Source organism: Natator depressus, chromosome 28 (genome assembly GCF_965152275.1).
Source record: "Natator depressus isolate rNatDep1 chromosome 28, rNatDep2.hap1, whole genome shotgun sequence".
NCBI classification, from domain to species: domain Eukaryota; kingdom Metazoa; phylum Chordata; order Testudines; family Cheloniidae; genus Natator; species Natator depressus.
Window position 1 is genome coordinate 7657073 of NC_134261.1, and position 21293 is coordinate 7678365.

At 54.8% G+C, this 21293-nt stretch overlaps 1 protein-coding gene and 1 pseudogene across 1 annotated transcript in view; one reads left to right on the forward strand and one right to left on the reverse strand.

The window, feature by feature from the left end:
- LOC141978798 (uncharacterized) overlaps positions 1 to 21293 on the forward strand; it is a 157521-nt gene that overhangs the window by 131512 nt on the left and 4716 nt on the right. The window lies entirely within an intron of this gene.
- LOC141978750 (uncharacterized) lies at positions 496 to 20150 on the reverse strand (annotated as a pseudogene).

Here is a 21293-nt window from a genome sequence, read left to right on the forward strand (position 1 = left end):
ATTGTTTTTAAATGGGGGAACAGTATAACTGTGATGCTCAGGGTTTGTTTAGACTAGGAAAAGTGACGGAGTTTAGGTCAGGTCAAGGGGAAAGCTAATGCCAACCACTGCACCTCGGCTGCATCTGCACGACAACTGTAGTTGTCTTTTAACACGAAGATCACTAACTTGAGCAGCCGACGCCATGTGCAGTCCTAGAGGATGTACGGCACGGGTAGTTTTTGACTCAGAGTAGCTTGTTGGGAACAAACCTCTCTCCCCCACCTGGAGCTGATGAACATTCCTGACTGGAGGGACACACGCTCCTTCGACTCAAAAGGAAAGGAGTTGGTAGAAAAGATCACAGGACTGACCCCAAAGAAGGGTGAGCTGCAAAAGGCAGAAGCAGGCAACTCATCTGCGGGAGCTGAGTAACCACGGTGAAGATGGGGCTCAGATCACTGAGTGGGAATTAGCAAATGTGATTTTTTTTAAAAAAACCACCTTTGGCCAGCCCTAGTCAAGGCATTTGTTACAGATCACTCCCATGTGGATTTTCTGATGTCTAATAAGGGTTGAGCGCTGATTGAAGCTTTTCCCACACTCAGAGCATGTGTAGGGCGTCTCTCCTGTGTGGATTCACTGATGTGTGATAAGGGCTGAGCTTTGATTGAAGTGTTTCCCACACTCACGGCATCCATAAGGTTTCTCACCCATATGGATTCTCCGATGTATGATAAGGTATGAGCTCCGATTGAAGCGTTTCCCACACTCAGAGCATCCATAAGGTTTCTCACCCGTGTGGATTCTTCTATGTGTGCTCAGTACAGAGCTCTGATTAAAGCTTTTCCCGCACTCAGAGCACATGTAGGGGGTCTCTCCTGTGTGCGTTCTCTGATGTGTGATTAGGGTAGAGCTCTGATTGAAGCTTTTCTCACACTCAGAGCATGTGTAGGGCCTCTCTCCTGTGTGGATTCGCTGATGTGAGAGGAGGGATGAACTGTCAATGAAGTGTTTCCCACACTCAGGGCATCCATAAGGTTTCTCACCCGTGTGGATTTTCCGATGTGTAATAAGGTGTGAGCTCTGCTTGAAGTGTTTCCCACACTCAGGGCAGCCATAAGGTTTCTCATCTATGTGGATTCTCTTATGTGCAATGAGGTGTGAGCTCCGCTTGAAGCATTTCCCACACACACTGCATGCGTAAGGTTTCTCACCCGTGTGGATTCTCTGATGTGTGAGAAGGTCAGAGCTCCCTTTGAAGCTTTTCCCACACTCAAGGCATGTGTAGCGTGTTCCTTCCAAGTTCATTCTCTCACGTGTAATAAGGTCTGACTGGCTACTGAAGTTTTCCTCTGGCCTCTGCTGACTCTCACAGCCTTTTGTTTTTTCTGGGCGTGCATAGCTCCCAGAATCATTCCCTTTGGACCTTCCTGAGAACATCCCATGTGCTTCTACTCGCTCAGCATCTTCCTGCTGGGGTTCCTCCTCGTTTTCACTCACCATCCCAACACCTGATGGGAGACAGAGAGAATCCAGACGTAAGTCTCTGCCTGTGCCAGAGAGAAAGGAAATCTCAGAGACAAGAGTGGAAAAAGGGATGAAGAAACCAAAATGTGTACAGGACAGATCAAGCCTATCAGGAGCTGATTTTCCCTTAAACCTTCCCCAGAGGAGAGAAAGGAAGGGATCAGTTCTGGGTCCGTATCTCAGAAGAAATCTCAGGGGACAGCGAGATTGGGGAGGGACCTGCTGCCAGTTGTCAGTCAGGATAGGTGGGAAGCCATGAGTGACCTCTGCCAAATGATTCCACATCTGCAGGGAACAATCCTCAACTTGGAGAGCTCACAAGGTCTTTGTAGGGCATCCCAAATGTTTCCTGTATTCACCGACAGTTTTGGGGTTGGTTTAACCAATGCCTCACCTGAGAAGGCAGCTCTCGGGAGCACTTTTTTCTCAAAGCCACGAAGGTCTGGGACCCACGGCTCCACCCCTCGTTCCAGCTGCGAGATGACATCAGTTCTGGAAACTGGAAACCCTGCTCAAGGCAAAGAAACCAAGGGAGGTCAGTGGAATTTGTGGGATACTTGTCACAAAGAATATTCCATGCTTTTAAGCCCAGCTCATTTTTAAGTAGTAACATCCCAAGGCCGGCTTCCTTGGCTCAAAGTGTCAGGAGATGATTATTATAAATCATATTCATTACTTTAGTGCCTAAGGGCCAACTAACAGTGGGTCCTCATTTTGCTAGGCACAGTACAAACCGAGAAGAGTTGATGGCCCGTGCCCTGAAGAAGTTTCAATCTAAATAGACAAGGCAGACACAGAATGGGGGAAGGGGTAGAACCCACCAGCAGAGTGAACTCCGTGAAGGCAGAGCGACAGATCTGATCAACACAGGCCTATATCTTGAGACTATCGGATTGAATGTTACGACTAGGGCCAGTGTTTTCCGGAAATTGTCGCTAGGACTGCATTTTTTCCCGAAATTACTCTTCGTTTCTGGAATCACCGTTAATAACTGGAATTGCTGATCAGAGGGTGGGTGGGGCATGCAGGGTCACAACCCCCCAGATTTCTCCCTGGAGACACCCGACTCCTCCCCAGGGCACAGGCTGGCTGCGGTCGAGACTTGCTGCCAATTTCTTCCCTCCTCATACAAGTCTGGGATCAGCAGTGGGACGCCAGGCTCTCTCATCATGCTGCAGAGAGGACGGCACTCACACCTGCTCCCGGCCGTGTCCACAGCACCTCTCCCCTGCTCATCTCCCCTGCACACAGCTGGTTCATGCCCCGTCTCTCCAGCGCACAGCTGGCTCGAGGCTCTCAATGTCTGGGCCCCACCTCCCCCACACAGCTGGCTCCTGTCCCTCCCCCCAAGGCACTTTCAGGCTTTAAAGGATTAGATATTGCTCACGTTTGTCAATTACCCTCTTTTCATTGCCTGCAGACTCTTGCCCTAATTAGGACTGTTATCTGTATATCTAAGCCAGCCCTTGAAAGCATGAATTCTTCACAGACTATGATGCCGAGATGCGCCAGATGATACCAGGAAGGGCTGCGGGATGGGTTTCCTGTGCAATCTGGTATCACTACGGGGTGATGAATGCCAGATCTCAAGGCTAGTTATGCAGAGCTCCACCTTTTGAAGCTTTACCCAACGCAGAAAGGGGTAGTGACAGATTTCCCCTCATTCAGGAGACTGAAGACAACAGATTTTTGGGGGATAAACAGCTGAGTTTGAGCTGACTGAGGGGGGTCTTTCTGGGCTACAAACTCACAGGACCTGATAACCACCAAGAGTTAACCCTTTAAGAAAGGTTTTAATACACTTTGGAACCGATCAGGGATTCTCATGAGGACCGCTGAAGGAATGAAGGTAAATACGCATGTGGATGCTCTTCTTGTTTTATGAGAAAGGGAACAGGAAGGGCAGGGATATCACTGAATGCAGGATCTCAGCAGTACTAGATGTCAGGATAGCACCATACTGCAGCCCACTGGAAAACATAATCCCAGCTACACATATAAAATGATGGGGTCTAAATGAGCTGTTTCCACTCAACAGAGGGATCTTGGAGTCACTGTGCACAGTTCTCTGAAAACATCAACTCAGTGTGCCACGGCAGTCAAAAAGCAAAGAGAACGTTGGGAATCATTCTGAAATGGATAGATAATAAGACAGAAAATATCATATCGCCTCTATATAAACCCATGGTACACCCACATCTCGAATACAGCATGCAGATGTGGTTGCCCCATCTCAAAAAAAGATATCTTGGAATTGGAAAAGGTTCAGAAAAGGGCAACCCAAATGATTACAGGTATGAAACTCTTCTGTATGGGGAAAGATGAAAAAGACTGGGACTTTTCAGCTTGGAAAAGAGGCAAAGGGGGGATATGAGAGAGGTCGATAAAATCAAGACTGCTGTGGAGAAAGTAGATAAGGAAGTGTTACTTACTCCTTCTCATAACCCAAGGACTAGGAATCACCCAATGAAATTATTAGGCAGCAGGTTTAAAAGAAACAAAAGGAAGTATTTCTTCACACAACGCACAGTCAACCTGGGGAACTCCTTGCCAGAGGACATTGTGAAGGCCAAGATTATAATAGGGTTACAAAAAAAAAAAAAAAAAAACCACCATGAGAAATCTATCGAGGACAGGTCCGTGAATGGTTATGAGCCAGGATGGGCAGGGATGGTGTCCCTAACTTCTGTTTGTCGTAAGCTGTGAATGGGTGACAGGAGAGGAATCACTTCATGATTCTCTGTTCTGTTCATTCCCTCTGGGACACCTGGCACTGGTCACTGTCGGAAGACAGGACACTGGGCTAGATGCACCTTTGGTCTGTCCCAGTGTGGCCGTTTTTAAATACTAGGGAACCTAGTGAGTCCAGTGCAATGGGAGGGAGTAGGAAAATCCCTGGGTGTGGAGAACACTGGGAAATTAGAAACTAGCATTCAGAAGCAACAGACTCTAAAAAGTCTAGAAAAGCAGAATGTGAAAAATAAGAATTAGAATCGGGGTCATGTGACTTCAGGAATGAGGGACTCAAAAAACCAAGTCTGCAGAGAAGAGAGATTGTGGCTATTGCACATGGGGATGGGGGGAGCAACTCTCCAGGTCTCAAGGATTTTCACCAGCAACCTAGGCCATTTTCCCATGCACGGGGGCAATCCGGAGCGGTGAGGAGTTGTGTCATCTGTAGTCCTGGGTGAGTTTCAATGTTCTGATGCTGGAGCTCCCTTGTCTAGATTCCCCCAGCCAGCATTCAAGGACGCCCCGAGTGTCTGTGTGATCAGTAACCCTGGACCAGCAGCCCTGACTCCAGCAGCCTGCTTCTTACACCCCAAGCACATTCTGGTCTGGGTGGAGAAGGCTCAGGGTTTGAGAGAAGGCCGGGGTAGGAAGCTTCTGTTCGTTATGCTGGACCTAACCCCCCCAGTTTTACTTGTGCAAACAGGAGATATTGGACACTGTGCGGTACTGCCCCTGTGCTCTGTCCCCACAGTGTTCTGCAGCCGGGGAGGGTCTCTGGTCGTGTGTGTGTCACTGGCATGCTGGGGTGATGCTGGAACAGGACAGAGCAGAGGTGGCATTTCAGGGGTGGGGTGAACCTCATCTCTTCATTTCCCCCTCCAAGAACCGAGGGGACAGGAACCCTTACCCAGCGAGGTCACAGTCTCATAGGTCTCCTGCATGACGTCTCTGTAGAGGGCTCTCTGAGCGGGGTCCAGCAGAGCCCCCTCTTCCCTGGTGAAATACACAGCCACCTCCTCGAAGGTCACCGGCCCCTGAAAGAGCAAGAGCCCCACACTCAGGATCTGCTGCCCCACTCACAGCCCCACTATTCGTGGGGGAGAGGAGCCAATCAAACGGAAACTCTGGGTGGATCGCAGTCAACAGAGGCCCACCCACACCCCGCTCAGAGCACCCAGGAAACACCAGGGTGAGGGACGAAGAGAGAGCCCCTCCTCTCTCCCAGCAGATCCATCACACACCTACTAGCCACAGACTGATACAGGAGATGCTGCCCCGAGCAAGGTCCAGAGAGAGATCTCTTGTCGGAAGCCCAACACCCTCCTCCTTGTCAGGAGCTGGATATGAGGCAGGGGAATCTCCCCTAAGCCTGACTGGTGGCTGCCCCCTTCATATTTCAAGGCACCCGCTCGTTCGCTGGCTCAGGCTCCAGCACTAGGAGTCTGGGCCTTTTTCCCAGCCCCATGTAGCTCGGTTATTTTCTGTTCACCAAATTGGAGCATTTCCACCTCCCAACCTCATGGGTCTCTTCCTCAAATCTAGGCCACTTATTAAACAACTCCCAGCAGGTCTGCCACCCCCTGGCCTCCTCCCTTTCTCCACCCTGTGCATTTCCTGCCCCGCTCCAACCTCCAAACCAGACGGTGCAAACCTTCCCCTCTCCGGCGTATTTGCTGTCCCTCACCCTCCTGCAGGAACAAATCAGAACCCCCCCAATAATCCCTACCTGAGCTGGCTCCTCTGCACCCATGTCGCTCCCCTGTACCATGGAGGACGGGATGAACCGGAACGAAACGTGAGCGTCGTTCTGCAGCCTGGCCGGGCGAGAAGGGCCGTTGTGGAGGTTTAGGAACGGGCATTAGTTCATTTCACATCACGCTTCCCCCAGGCTCTTTCCCTGCAGAGCGAGATCCTAGATTCTGCCGTGCTGAGAAAATGCTCAGTCTCTTTATTACAGCAGAGACCTGGCCCCTCCTGCCAGGCTAAGCCCACAGACACATTTTTTAAAAACTCTTTTATCCCATGGACCCTTTCAGTCTCTCTGTCTCCTTTTCCCTGTGCCCTCTCCATGCCTGTCTGCTAGGAAACTCTCATTCCTGGGTTGTTTGCTCCCCCATGGCTGGATTTGCTCCTGCAAATGGGAGGAGAAATGGGGTGGGGGGCTGTTTGTGTAGAGTCATTGTATAGTCCCTCACTGCCTGCCTGGGATTTCCCCATTGACTGCCTAGCACCCCCACCTGCCCTCCACCACGATCTGCCAGGCCATTTGCCTGGGACCCCCTCCTCCTCCCAGCAGGACCCCCTGACGCTTTACAGGAGGACCCCTCGCTCTGCGCCAGGGACCGCCCCACCACAGCTCTGGGCACTGGGCATGGCAATGGTCCCAAGAGCCAGCTGGGCAATCCCAGACAGAGCCCCTGGCACAGCACCAGGCAGCATCTAACCCCCTGCCCCACCTCCCCAAGACACCCCCCACCCCCACTGGTCTGCAGACAACAGGCCCCCAGTGATACCCACCTCCAGGACCCAGAGCCTTAGGGCTGGGCACATCAGAACTACCCCCCGAAACCCCAAACCCTCCAGAACCCACCAACCTGACTAGGGTCCCCCCTGCCCAGCCACCCAGAGGCCTCCCCTTACCACAGTGCCCCTTCAGCTCCCGCTGCAATCTCCCCACACAGACATGCACCCCCCCAGCAACAGTGTTCCCTCGCAGTGTCTGACAAGTGGATAGAAAGTTATCACCACCCCTTGCTGGCCAGTCACACAGGCAGGGGGAGCTCGGGGGGACGCTTCTTTAACAGAAGGGAAGCCATGGAGGGCCAAAATAAGTAAGAAAGTTCCATACTCTGTCACTAGCAAATAATGGCCACCGTGGATCCACCCCACAGGTGGCTACATCTTTGCACTGCGGGAAGCCACCCCTCACGGAGACCCTTTGTCATGGGGTTTGGGATACTTCTGGACCCACACTGCACTCAGAGGGACCTCCCCATCCCATGCCAGCTGGAGAAAAGGAAAGGGTCCAGCCAACTCTCCTGTTACCAGCTGGGAACCACCGATCCCCCAAACAGGGGGAGGCCTCTGGCTTTGATGGGTTTTGAATATATGGCTAGTCTCTTATCAGCAAACATTTTTAACAGAGATAAAGGAGGGAACAAATGATTCTCAAAAGAGAGGGAAAGATGATCATTGTTGCAGGGGGGTTAATTTCCCAACCAGGATGGGGAAGGACTCAGGGCGACAGGTTCCCCCCAAGGAAGGAGAAGTTGCTGGGATTTAGAGACATGGGGAACAGCCCCAAACCCGGGAGGATTTTTAATTGACATTTCATAATGACATAGTAAGAGGGAAACCTGAGATTGAGATCAGTGTTCAGAAATGAAAGAGAAAGGGTGGAAATCTGAGGGACTTTGGATCCATTTATGCAAATCATAGAAAGGAAAGTGGAAAATGAGAGGGATTTTATAGCAGTCGTTGATAGGAGGTAAAAGCTGAGTGTATTTCCCACCACTATTTGGTCAATGAATAGAGCGGAAATGGGCAACATTGGCAAACGTTTTAGATCCATATTCAGGAATCTGAGAAAAGGTGTAAATCTGAGAGTTTCTTCGTAATTTATAATTACAGAGACAGGGAAAGCTCTCAGGGGCATATTCAATTAGAAGTAGACAACTAGAGTAAAAGTGGGGCAAACGTTGAGGGTATTTTGTTTCAATCTTTGAGACGTACAGAGAAAACGTGTCACAAACTACGCAACTGAGAACATGGGATAAACACCAAGACCGGGGGCGGGAGGGGGGATTTTATGTGGCTATTAAATAGCTAGCTGGAAAAGGGGGACCGTTTGTCATATAAAATCCAGCCTGTCCAATACATAAAGAGAAAGTGATGGTCCCCCCCACTGCCCCCCTTCACCTGGGCAGCAGGGAGCCCTCTGAGGGGCTGATTGAAGAGGGCAGGGGCGGGGGAGCTGGAGGGCTCCCTGGGGGAGGGGAGGGGGCAGCAGTGGGGGATGGGCAGGTGGGGGGCAGGTGGGGGCTGGGGGCAACGTTGCTGCAGTTGGGGGGCAGCAAGTGGGACTGGGAAGCCGGGATCGGGGGCAGCCCCAGGGGGGACACGGGCCCCTCCCTTCCCCGCCCCGGCAGAGACCCGGCGTCTCCTCCCACCCCCACGCCGGGGGCAGCCAGGTTGGGGGACGGATCCGGGCTACAACTTCCCCCGACACCGGGACAAATCGCTGCGGATCAAACCCACGGGAAGAGAGTTTAAATGGGAGAGATGGGGGGGGATCAGCGGAGACGAGAGAGCGGATCAGTGGGGGGGGAGGGGGGAGTTTACAGCCACGTGGGAGCTACTGAGAGAGAAAAGGGGAGAACTGGGGGGCATTTGTGCCGGGGGGGGGAAGGGGCACAAACAGGGACAGGATCCAATTAAATCCCCCCCCACTCCCCCCTCCCGGGGAATTTCCTGGCTGCACAGAGACAGTTCAACCCCCCCCCGCAACTCCGGCTTCTCCCCCCCCTCACCCCTCAAGGGACCCCCCCCGCCGGGCCCCAGTCTCTGCCCCCCCCCCAATTCCAGCCTGCTGCCCCCCCCGGGGTCTCCCACTCACCGGGGCGGGGGCGGGCAGAGCCCGGGGCTGGTCCCAGCTGGAGAAAGCCCCCCCCGGCCGGGCACGGGGGGGGCAATGACGAGCCCCCCCCCAGCACAGACCCCAGGGGGGAGCCGCAGCTGCTCCTCCGAGAGACCCGACACGAGGCAGCTCCAGGGGGCGGGGCCTGGAGCAGCCCGGGGGCGGGGCAGTTCCTGGGGGCGGGGCCTGGTGCAGCCCGGGGGCGGGGCAGCGCCTGGGGGCGGGGCCTGGAGCAGACCGGGGGCGGGGCAGCGCCTGGGGGCGTGGCCTGGAGCTGACCGGGGGCGGGGCAGTTCCTGGGGGCGGGGCTCAGGCCCAGACCAGACGCTGCTGCTGCCCCCGTGGGACCCGGGAGCCCGGGCTGGGCAGCTGCGGCTCCCCCCTGGGGTCCCTGCTGGGGGGGCCCGTCATTAACCCCTCCGTGCCCGGCCGGGGGGGGCTTTCTCCAGCCGGGACCCGCCCCCTGGGCAGCCCCGGGCTCTGCCCGCCCCCAGCCGGAGCCCCCCAGTGAGCGGGAGACCCCGGTGCGGGGGGAGCACTGGGGCGGGGGCAGGAATGTGACTCTCTGCCCCCGGCTCCGGGGAGAAGCCTCGGAGCTGCCTCAGCCCCAGCGGAGCCGCCGCAGGCTGGGGGAGAAGAACAGAAAGTGAAGAGAGAAGGGGAAAAGAGAGCCCCCCCGTCCCCTCTCTGCCTCCCCCCTTCCGCCCCAACGTCCCGTCCAGGGGCATCCCGAGGCGGATGCAGAATATGCAGCGCTGTGGGGCACCCTGAACTCTGGGGCACCAAATTGCCCCACATTTCACGTGGCCCCTGGCAGCTGCCTGCTGCAGATGTGGCCCCCCCCGCTCCGGCAGCCAGCCCCATCCCCTGGCCAGCCCCCCGGCCCGTGGGCTGCACCCACTGCCTGGGGCAGGGCTGTCCCGAGGGGGGCGTGGGGCCCGAGACAACACCCTCCACCCTGCCTCTTCGTCCTCTGTCCCCGGCCCAGCCCCATCCAACCTGTCCCCCGCCAAGCCTCTGCCCCCAGCCACGGACGCAGCCCGGAGGACGGGCAGGGGGCCTGCCCCGGCAGCAGGGGTTGGGCCGGACCCCGCAGTCACCAGCAATGGTGGGACGTGGAGCGACCCCGCCCCAGCCCACTCCCCTGTGCCCTCTGCCAGCCGCCTCCCTCCGCTTCCCGCGGCTGGGGAGTGCGGGGGCAGTCCTTCCCCCTCCCACAAGGGACCCGGGCAAAAATTGGGGATTGCTTGGAGCAGGGGCTTGGACTAGATGATCTCCTGAGATCCCGTCCCACCCTGCGATTCTTTGACTGCAGCCTGAGTCCAGCACCAGGGAACCCATTGGCGCAGACCCAAAACCACTGAACCCACTTCCGGAAGCTTCTGGATGGGGAGTGCTTAATCTGCCTAGCAACAATGACCCAGACCAGATCACTCCTACCTCCCACCAACTGGTCTCTTAAAGAGAGAGCTCCCGATTAGGCACATGGCTTACATGTTACTAATAATTTATATGAAATATAGGGCTTAACTGCTAAAATCGGTACCCACAACAATCCTCTGTAAGGAGGTGCGTGGCTCTCCCCTGCTGAGTTCTCTGTTTCAGCAAATGAGTTCGTTACAGACGATTGACCCAAGGTTCTTCCTTTCCCTGTGACACCAATTCCACTTTTGTTAACTGTCTGAAAGCACGAGCTTCAGCCACCGCCATGTCTTTTTCACGTAACATAACAAACGAAAATAGAATAAAATGAAACCCAAATGAAGCGGAAAGGCAGGTCTATGCAAACACATTGAGGGTATTAAGCTCTTATGTTCGGTTCTGCTTGGCGACAAGAGAAACCTGTTGAAATTGGTTAGTTTTAACATTTTGCGGCAAAACCAGACATACTATACCCTGTAATATTTTGGACATTTTGGCTGTAACATACTTCTAGCTATATTTTAATATTTAAGAAAGGTGCAAACAAGTTTGTAACCCCCCCAAAAAGAAACTGGCATTTTCTAAGTATCAGCTTTTGATTAATGTCGATGTTTCTCCTTACGGTTTTTCTTTGAATAAACCCCCGTGGCCCCAGTGATTAGTAAAAGAGAACCCTTTTCATTTGCAATTGCATTATCTCTTGAGGCAGAGAAAGCGTTTCTGGAAGAGAAACCTAGCTCCACTCATCGCTCTTTGAAAAACTGCAGAGAGACAGGAGCCTGGCCCCTGGGGTCAGGGACTTGCTGAGGCCGAATCCTGCTCGGAAGGTCCCCAGCACTCCTCGCTGGCGGGGCTGAAGTCGAAGGGCGCTGCCATGGGAGGGCAGTGCCTCATCCCCCGGCCTGAGGCGTCGGTGCTTCTTTGTCCCCTTCTCCTGCCCAGAGAGGCAGGCAGCTGCTGTGGGGACACGCGAGCGAGGCTCGCAGGATATCGCTCAGCTCGGTCTGGCTGGCAGGGGCCTTCCAGCTCAGCCTGGCCTTGGCCCCCATTGCGCCGCGCTCGGCCAGCCGCGGGAGGAGGGACTGTGGCTGCCGCTCAGGCTCGGGCCGCGTGGCCAGGCTTCCCTGGCAGGGGCTGCCAGAGGCAAAGAGCTGGGCACCGTCTACATGGCAGCGGGTGGGAAGGAAGGTGGAGCCTGCGCGTCTCGTGGGGTCTCCCTCGCCACTCAGGCAGAGGCAGGAGGGGCGCGACAAGGGCCCGGCTGAAGATTTTGCGGTGGGACTGGAGGATTAAGCCTGTGGCCCCGGAGTTCCTGCTCCGACGTGGGGTTTTGTGGTGCTGCCCCCATGGTCGCCCGTCCTGTAGGTCAGCACTTTGAAGCCAAGGGGAGCGGCCTGGAGGCAGCAAAAGGGGACATTTGCGGGAGCCAGCCGTTCTCAAGGAGCATCCGACATGGACGCCGAGAGGGCCGTTCCCCTTCTGGGCGTGTCCCAGCTTTGTTTTGGTTTGTCAGCATGAAAAGGGGTTTGTTTATGAATCTGACCGTTTTCCAAATCTAACCTTCCCTGCTGTGCCAGGATAGAGGGTGGACAAGCCTGGTTTATCTGCACGGGATTATTGCAATCTGAGGCCTCTCTGTCCTTTTCGCTTGCACAGACCAGTTCCGACCCTGAGTGAGGTATGAAGCAGCATGCCCACCACTGACCAGCCCGTTTCTCCGGTGCAGCCGTGGACCCCCACAAGTGTGCCTGGAATGCAGAAGTGTTGGGGTCTCCAATTTTTAACCGGGTTAGAAATCCCCCTCCCCCACCAATGATTCCCATCACAGTGCCAGTCCACAGTCCCACTCCTCTCGGCTCCAGTTTTTCAAAGAGCGATGAGTGGAGGTAGGTTTCTCTTCCAGAAACGCTTTCTCTGCCTCAAGAGATAATGCAATTGCAAACGAAAAGGGTTCTCTTTTACTAATCACCGGGGCCGCAGGGGTTTATTCAAAGAAAAACCGTAAGGAGAAACATCGACATTAATCAAAAGCTGATACTAAGAAAATGCCAGTTTCTTTTGGGGGGGGTTTACAAACTTGTTTGCACCTTTCTTATATACTAAAATATAGCTAGAAGTATGTTACAGCCAAAATGTCCAAAATATTACAGGATATAGTATGTCTGGTTTTGCCGCAAAATGTTAAAACTAACCAATTTCAACAGGTTTCTCTTGTTGCCGCCAAGCAGAACCGAACATAAAAGCTTAAGACGCTCAATGTGTTTGCATAGACCTGCCTTTCCGCTTCATTTTGGTTTCATTTTATTCTATTTTCGTTTGTTATGTTACGTGAAAAAAGATATGGCGGTGGATGAAGCTCGTGCTTTCAGACAGTTAACAAAAGTGGAATTGCTGTCACAGGGAAAGGAAGAACCTTGGGTCAATCGTCTGTTACGAACTCATTTGCTGAAACAGAGAACTCAGCAGGGGAGAGCCACGCACCTTCTCACAGAGGATTGTTGTGGGTACCGATTTTAGCAGTTAAGCCCTATATTTCGTATAAATAATTAGTAACATGTAAGCCCTGTGCCTAATCGGGAGCTCTCTCTTTAAGAGACCAGTTGGTGGGAGGTAGGAGTGATCTGGTCTGGGTCATTGTTGCTAGGCAGATTAAGCACTCCCCATGCAGAAGCTTCCGGAAGTGGTTTCGGTGGTTTTGGGTCTGCGCCCATGGGTTCCCTGGTGCTGGACTCAGACGACAGGAGGGCGAGCAGTCAGGGCAGCTGCTTTGCCCTGTGTGAGCTGGGAGAAGCTGAGCCCAGGAGCAGAAAGCAGGTTGCCGTCCCTAACTCTGAAGCATTTTGCAGCAGGTTAGTGATCCTGTTAACCCTCGAACAGGGAAGCCTGGGCAATGCTAATTATAGCAATTAAGGGGAAACTGGGAGGGAAAAATAACTTCAATTTAACTGGTTTCAGAGTCCCAGCTGTGTTCGTCTGTATTCATAAAAACAAAAGGAGGACTTGTGGCACCTTAGAGACTAACCAATTTATTTGAGCATAAGCTTTCGTGAGCTACAGCTCACTTCATCTGATGCATGCAGTGGAAAATACAGTGGGGAGATTTATATACACAGAGAGCATGAAACAATGGGGGTTACCATACACATTGTAACCAGAGTGATCAGCTTAGGTGAGCTATTACCAGCAGGAGAGAAAAAACCCTTTTGTAGTGATAATCAAGGTGGGCCATTTCCAGCAGTTGACAAGAATGTGTGAGGAACAGTAGGAGGGGGGAATAAACATGGGGAAATAGTTTTACATTGTGTAATGACTCATCCACTCCCAGTCTTTTTTCAAGCCTAAGTTAATTGTATCTGGTTTGCAAATTAATTCCAATTCAGCAGTCTCTCGTTGGAGTTTGTTTTTGAAGTTTTTTAATTGAAGAATTGCCACTTTTAGGTCTCTAATCGAGTGACCAGAGAGATTGAAGTGTTCTCCGACTGGTTTTTGAATGTTATAATTCTTGACGTCTGATTTGTGTCCATTTATTCTTTTACGGAGAGACTGTCCGGTTTAGCTAATGTACATGGCAGAGGGGCATTGCTGGCATATATCACATTGGTGGATGTGCAGGTGAACAAGCCTCTGATAGTGTGGCTGATGTGATTAGGCCCTAGGATGGTGTCCCCTGAATAGATATGTGGACACAGTTGGCAACGCGCTTTGTTGCAGGGATAGGTTCCTGGGTTAGTGTTTTTGTTGTGTGGTGTGTGGTTGCTGGTGAGTATTTGCTTCAGGTTGGGGAGTTGTCTGTAAGCAAGGACTGGCCTGTCTCCCAAGATCTGTGAGAGTGATGGGTCATCCTTCAGGATAGGTTGTAGATCCTTGATGATGCGCTGGAGGGGTTTTAGTTGGGGGCTGAAGGTGACGGCTAGTGGCGTTCTGTTATTTTCTTTGTTGGGCCTGTCCTGTAGTAGGTGATTTCTGGGTACTCTTCCGGCTCTGTCAATCTCGCTCACCTGCACATCTACCAATGTGGTATGTGCCATCATGTGCCAGCAAATTTGTTCGTCTCTAAGGTGCCACAAGTCCTCCTTTTCTTTCTGTTGTAACTGTATGCTTTGAATGTTGTTTTGATTGTAGCCAGACTGTTCTGACTGTGAACTCGAACTGTCAGACTGGTCTCCTGCCAGTTGTCAGAGTCTAGGTTCGTCTCTAAGGTGCCACGTCTGCTGGGGTGGGCAGGCATCCTGGAGTCCTTTCTAGAAGAGAACTGGGAACTGAGTTGGGAAAACCAATTTGAAAACCGGAAGCTCAGGTTAAGACTTATTTATTGATAATATTCAATAATCCTTCAATTCCAGTGCCACAATGAATACAATTGCTTCAGTCTGATAAGTTTCCCAAAGGGAAAACTTCACTTCTCTCCAAAGGGAGTTGAGAGAAAGGAGTTTTTCGAGTCCAAGAAAGACAAGGCAGGTGAGGGTAAGAGCTGGTAGAGGACCAACCTCTGTTGGTAAAAGAGAAAAGCTTTGGAGCTAACCCAGAACACTTCTTCAGTTCTGTAGAGCCCGAAAGGTCATCTCTTCCATACACAGCAGTTGGAACGTAAGAGCAGAGATACCGAGTCAGAGCAGTTCATGCAGCCCACTATCCTGTCTCCTGACAGCGGCCAATGCCAGGCACCCCACAGGAGACTCCCAGGAGTAGGGGCTGCATTTCTGTACCAAACAGTCACTTGAAGGAGGCAGACAAAGGCCTTTAAGATGAGGCATCCACCACTGTCAAAACATCATCTCCCTCCTGCAGGCGACTGACGGCCTGAATTTGTTCCTTGTCCTCCTGGAGTCTTGTCTGCAATCAGCACTATCCAGTCCCTCTGTGTGTAGCAGGAAGAAACAAAAATCTTGTCTGAAAAACAAGCTGTCTTTTATTCCTGAGCAATGGATCTTCCTGTTTGTTGTTTCTGGGTCCAGAACTGGTTTAACTGCAGTCACATTGTGTTCCGATTCCAGCTGTGGGAGATGTTTGTCTGATGTTTCTGCACGATGGGGAAATAAAATCTTGAGTCTGTTTTTTTTTTCTCCTGCAGATTCCTTTGCTGTTCCAACGATAAGGACATGAACAAAAGGGAGGCGAAATAAAAATAAACCCCAGATTGCAACACAGTTAGGGAAGGAGAAGATCAGGGTTGAGCCAAACGCTTCCAAATAAAAAGTGATCCTAAAAATTGAGGAGGGGGGAGGAGATCAGGCACGTGTGGATCCCCTTGATCGTTGAACTCGGATTGCTAGAAACAAAGTTCAGGCTTTTACATTGTCGAAAAGAAGTTGGGACACCTGCTCTGCTTCAATTATTTGTTCTCTGCCTCTGTCTCTCTCTCCACCCTGCCCTTTCTTTTCTCCCGTGTCTCTGCCTGCCTCCTCCTGCTCCCTCCACCCCTGCCCTTTCCCAGGAGCTCTCAGTCTGCAGCAGAGGTCTCCACACTTTTGATGCTCAGGATCACTTTTTGAATTGAAGGCCAACCCAGGATCTACCCCGCCCCTTCCCCCATAGCCCTGCCCCGCTCCCCCCTTTGCTCGCTCTCCCCCACCCTCACTCATTTTCACCGCGCTAGGGCAGGGGTTGGGGGAAGGGACCAACGCCCTCCCGTGGCTCTGTGCGCTGCCCCTCTCTGCCAGCACCACCCCCTCAGCTCCCATTGGCCACGGGTCCCCATTCCCAGCCAATGGGAGCTGCGGGGGCAGCGCTTACAGGCAGGAGCAGCACTCCGAGACCCCCGCTCCCCCGCCCCACAAGGCCGCAGGGCTGTGCTGGCCGCTTCTGGGAGCAGTGCGGGGCCGGGGTAGGCAGGGAGCCTGCCTTAGCCGCAGCCCCGCTCGACCACCAGCGATTGCGGTCGACCGCTTGGCGACCACTCGACAGCACCCAGGGAAAGCCAGAGCTTCCCTGTTCCACAGACGGCCCATGACCCTGGGTCCGGGGACACGTGACCGAGGCCACAACCAGTCACCAAAACCAAATGGCCCTTTACGGGGAAACACCTCTGCCTCCTGCCCAACTTCCCCCCACTAAAAAGGGGAGACCCAGTGCTGCCTGAGGGGCCTCACAAGGGAAATGTCAACCCCCCCCACCCCACGAACTCCAGTGTCACCCCCATGGCACCAGCACAGAGGGAGCCCAGGGAGATGGGGTCAGGGGCATCCCTACTGTCTAGGGTGCCCTATGCAGCCCAAACACCTGCTCCCCCGCCCTAGGGAGGGTCTGGGCTGCGCGAGAGCCCTGTGGGGCCAGAGAGGAAGGAGGTGTGGTGGGCCACTTTGGGGGGCCTCACGGGGCCCAGAGCAGCCCGGGGGAGGAGCGAGGGCCTGGCAGCGGCCGCAGGACGCGGAGCGACCCAGCCCCATCCCCAGCCCACTCCGGTCCCCCTACCCCAGCCGGGTCTCTTGCGGGAGGGGGAAGGACTGCCCCCGCACTCCCCAGCCGCGGGAAGCGGAGGGAGGAGGCTGGGAGGGGGCACAGGGGAGTGGGCTGGGGCCGGGTCGCTCCACGTCCCACCATTGCTGGTGACTGTGGGGTCCGGCCCGACCCCTGCTGCCGGGGCAGGCCCCCTGCCCGTCCTCCGGGCTGCATCCGTGGCTGGGGGCAGAGGCTTGGGGGGGGACAGGTTGGATGGGGCTGGGCCGGGGGCAGAGGACGAAGAGGCAGGGTGGAGGGTGTTGTCTCGGGCCCCACGCCCGCCTCGGGACAGCCCTGCCCCAGGCAGTGGGTGCAGCCCATGGGCCGGGGGGCTGGCCAGGGGATGGGGCTAGCTGCCGGAGCTGGGGGGGGGGCCACTTCTGCAGCAGGCAGCTGCCAGGGGCACCGTGAAATGTGGGGCAATTTGGTGCCCCAGAGTTCAGGGTGCCCCACACAGCTGCATAATCTGCATCCACCTCGGGATGCCCCTGGACGGGATGGTGGGGTGGAAGGGGGGAGGCAAAGAGGGGACGGGGGGGCTCTCTTTTCCCCTTCTCTCTTCACTTTCTGTTCTTCTCCCCCAGCCTGCGGCGGCTCCGCTGGGGCTGAGGCAGCTCCGAGGCTTCTCCCCGGGGCCGGGGGCAGAGAGTCACTTTCCTGCCCCCCGCGCCCAGCGCTCCCCCCCCCCACCGGGGTCTCCCGCTCATCGGGGGGCTCCGGCTGGGGGCGGGCAGAGCCCGGGGCTGCCCAGGGGGCTGGTCCCGGCTGGAGAGAGCCCCCCCCGGCCGGGCACGGAGGGGTTAATGACGGGCCCCACCCAGCAGGGACCCCAGGGGGGAGCCGCAGCTGCCCAGCCCGGGCTCCCGGGTCCCACGGGGGCAGCAGCAGCGTCTGGTCTGGGCCCGAGCCCCGCCCCCAGGAATTGCCCCGCCCCCGGTCCGCTCCAGGCCCCGCCCCCAGGCGCTGCCCCACCCCCGGGCTGCTCCAGGCCCCGCCCCCTGGAGCTGCCTCGTGTCGGGTCTCTCGGAGGTGGGAGGAGACGCCGGGTCTCTGCCGGGGCGGGGAAGGGAGGGGCCCGTGTCCCCCCTGGGGCTGCCCCCGATCCCGGCTTCCCAGTCCCACTTGCTGCCCCCCAACCGCAGCACCGTTGCCCCCAGCCCCCACCTGCCCCCCACCTGCCCATCCCCCACTGCCGCCCCCTTCCCTCCCCCAGGGAGCCCTCCAGCTCCCCCCCCCTTCAATCAGCCCCTCAGAGGGCTCCCTGCTGCCCAGGGGAATGGGGGCAGTGGGGGGGACCATCACTTTCTCTTTATGTATTGGACAGGCTGGATTTTATATGACAAACGGTCCCCCTTTTCCAGCTAGCTATTTAATAGCCACATAAAATCCCCCCCCCCCCCCCGGTCTTGGAGTTTATCCGATGTTCTCAGTTGCGTAGTTTGTGACACGTTTTCTCTGTACGTCTCAAAGATTGAAACAAAATACCCTCAACGTTTGCCCCACTTTTACTCTAGTTGTCTACTTCTAATTGAATATGCCCCTGAGAGCTTTCCCTGTCTCTGTAATTATAAATTACGAAGAAACTCTCAGATTTACATCTTTTCTCAGATTCCTGAATATGGATATATAACGTTTCCCAATGTTGCCCATTTCCGCTCTATTCATTGACCAAATAGAGGTGGGAAATACACTCAGCTTTTACCTCCTATCAACGACTGCGATAAAATCCCTCTCATTTTCCACTTTCCTTTCTATCATTAGCATAAATGGATCCAAAGTCCCTCAGATTTCCACCCTTTCTCTTTCATTTCTGAACACTGATCTGAAATCTCAGGTTTCCCTCTTACTATGTCATTATCAAATGTCAATTAAAAATCCTCCCGGGTTTGGGGCTGTTCCCCATGTCTCTAAATCCCAGCAACTTCTCCTTCCTTGGGGGGAACCTGTCGCCCTGAGTCCTTCTCCATCCTGGTTGGGAAATTAACCCCCCTGCAAAAATGATCATCTTTCCCTCTCCTTTGAGAATCATTTCTTCCCTCCTTTATCTCTGTTAAAAATGTTTGCTGATAAGAGACTAGCCATATATTCAAAACCCATCAAAGCCAGAGGCCTGCCCCTGTTTGGGGGATCGGTGGTTCCCAGCTGGTGACAGGAGAGTTGGCTGGACCCTTTCCTTTTCTCCAGCTGGCATGGGATGGGGAGGTCCCTCTGAGTGCAGCGTGGGTCCAGAAGTATCCCAAACCCCATGACAAAGGGTCTCCGTGAGGGGTGGCTTCCCGCAGTGCAAAGATGTAGCCACCTGTGGGGTGGATCCACGGTGGCCATTATTTGCTAGTGACAGATTATGGAACTTTCTTAGTTATTTTGGCCCTCCATGGCTTCCCTTCTGTTAAAGAAGCGTCCCCCCCGAGCTCCTCCTGCCTGTGTGACTGGCCAGCAAGGGGTGGTGATAACTTTCTATCCACTTGTCAGACACTGCGAGGGAACACTGTTGCTGGGGGGGTGCATGTCTGTGTGGGGAGATTGCAGTGGGAGCTGAAGGGGCACTGTGGTAAGGGGAGGCCTCTGGGTGGCTGGGCAGGGGGGTCCCTAGTCAGGTTGGTGGGTTCTGGAGGGTTTGGGGTTTCGGGGGGTAGTTCTGATGTGCCCAGCCCTAAGGCTCTGGGTCCTGGAGGTGGGTATCACTGGGGGCCTGTTGTCTGCAGACCAGTGGGGGTGGGGGGTGTCTTGGGGAGGTGGGGCAGGGGGTTAGATGCTGCCTGGTGCTGTGCCAGGGGTCTGTCTGGGATTGCCCAGCTGGCTCTTGGGACCATTGCCATGCCCATTGCACAGAGCTGTGGTGGGGCGGTCCCTGGCGCAGAGCGAGGGGTCCTCCTGTAAAGCGTCAGGGGGTCCTGCTGGGAGGAGGAGGGGGTCCCAGGCAAATGGCCTGGCAGATCGTGGTGGAGGGCAGGTGGGGGTGCTAGGCAGTCAATGGGGAAATCCCAGGCAGGCAGTGAGGGACTATAAAATGACTCTACACAAACAGCCCCCCACCCCATTTCTCCTCCCATTTGCAGGAGCAAATCCAGCCATGGGGGAGCAAACAACCCAGGAATGAGAGTTTCCTAGCAGACAGGCATGGAGAGGGTGCAGGGAAAAGGAGACAGAAAGACTGAAAGCGTCCGTGGGATAAAAGAGTTTTTAAAAAATGTGTCTGTGGGCTTAGCCTGGCAGGAGGGGCCAGGTCTCTGCTGTAATAAAGAGACTGAGCATTTTCTCAGCACGGCAGAATCTAGGATCTCGCTCTGCAGGGAAAGAGCCTGGGGGAAGCGTGATGTGAAATGAACTAATGCCCGTTCCTAAACCTCCACAACGGCCCTTCTCGCCCGGCCAGGCTGCAGAACGACGCTCACGTTTCGTTCCGGTTCATCCCGTCCTCCCATGGGACAGGGGAGCGACATGGGTGCAGAGGAGCCAGCTCAGGTAGGGATTATTGGGGGGGTTCTGATTTGTTCCTGCAGGAGGGAGAGGGACAGCAAATACGCCGGAGAGGGGAAGGTTTGCACCGTCTGGTTTGGAGGTTGGAGCGGGGCAGGAAATGCACAGGGAGCAGAAAGGGAGGAGGCCAGGGGGTGGCAGACCTGCTGGGAGTTGTTTAATAAGTGGCCTAGATTCGAGGAAGAGACCCATGAGGTTGGGAGGTGGAAATGCTCCGATTTGGTGAACAGAAAATAACCGAGCTACATGGGGCTGGGAAAAAGGCCCAGACTCCTAGTGCTGGAGCCGGAGCCAACGAACCAGCGGGTGCCTTGAAATATGAAGGGGGCAGCCACCAGTCAAGCTTAGGGGAGATTCCTCTGCCTCATATCCAGCTCCTGACAAGGAGGAGGGTGTTGGGCTTCCTACAAGAGATCTCTCCCTAGTCCCTGCTCGGGGCAGCATCTCCTGTATCAGTCTGTGGCTAGTAGGTGTGTGATGGATCTGCTGGGAGAGAGGAGGGGCTCTCTCTTCGTCCCTCACCCTGGTGTTTCCTGGGTGCTCTGAGTGGGGTGGGGGTGGGACTCTGTTGACTGCGATCCACCCAGAGTTTCCGTTTGATTGGCTCCTCTCCCCCACGAATAGTGGGGCTGTGAGTGGGGCAGCAGGTCCTGAGTGTGGGGCTCTTGCTCTTTCAGGGGTCTGTGACCTTCGAGGAGGTGGCTGTGTATTTCACCAAGGGGGAGTGGGCTCTGCTGGACCCCGCTCAGAGAGCCCTCTACAGAGACGTCATGCAGGAGACCTATGAGAATGTGACCTCGCTGGGTAAGGGTTCCTGTCCCCTCGGTTCCTGGAGGGGGAAATGAAGAGATGAGGTTCACACCACCCCCACAATGCCACCTCTGCTCTGTCCTGTTCCAGCATCACCCCAGCGTGCCAGTGACACACACACGACCAGAGACCCTCCCCGGCTGCAGAACACTGTGGGGACAGAGCACAGGGGCAGTACCGCACAGTGTCCAATATCTCCTGTTTGCACAAGTAAAACGGGGGGGTTAGGTCCAGCATAACGAACAGAAGCTTCCTACCCCTGGCC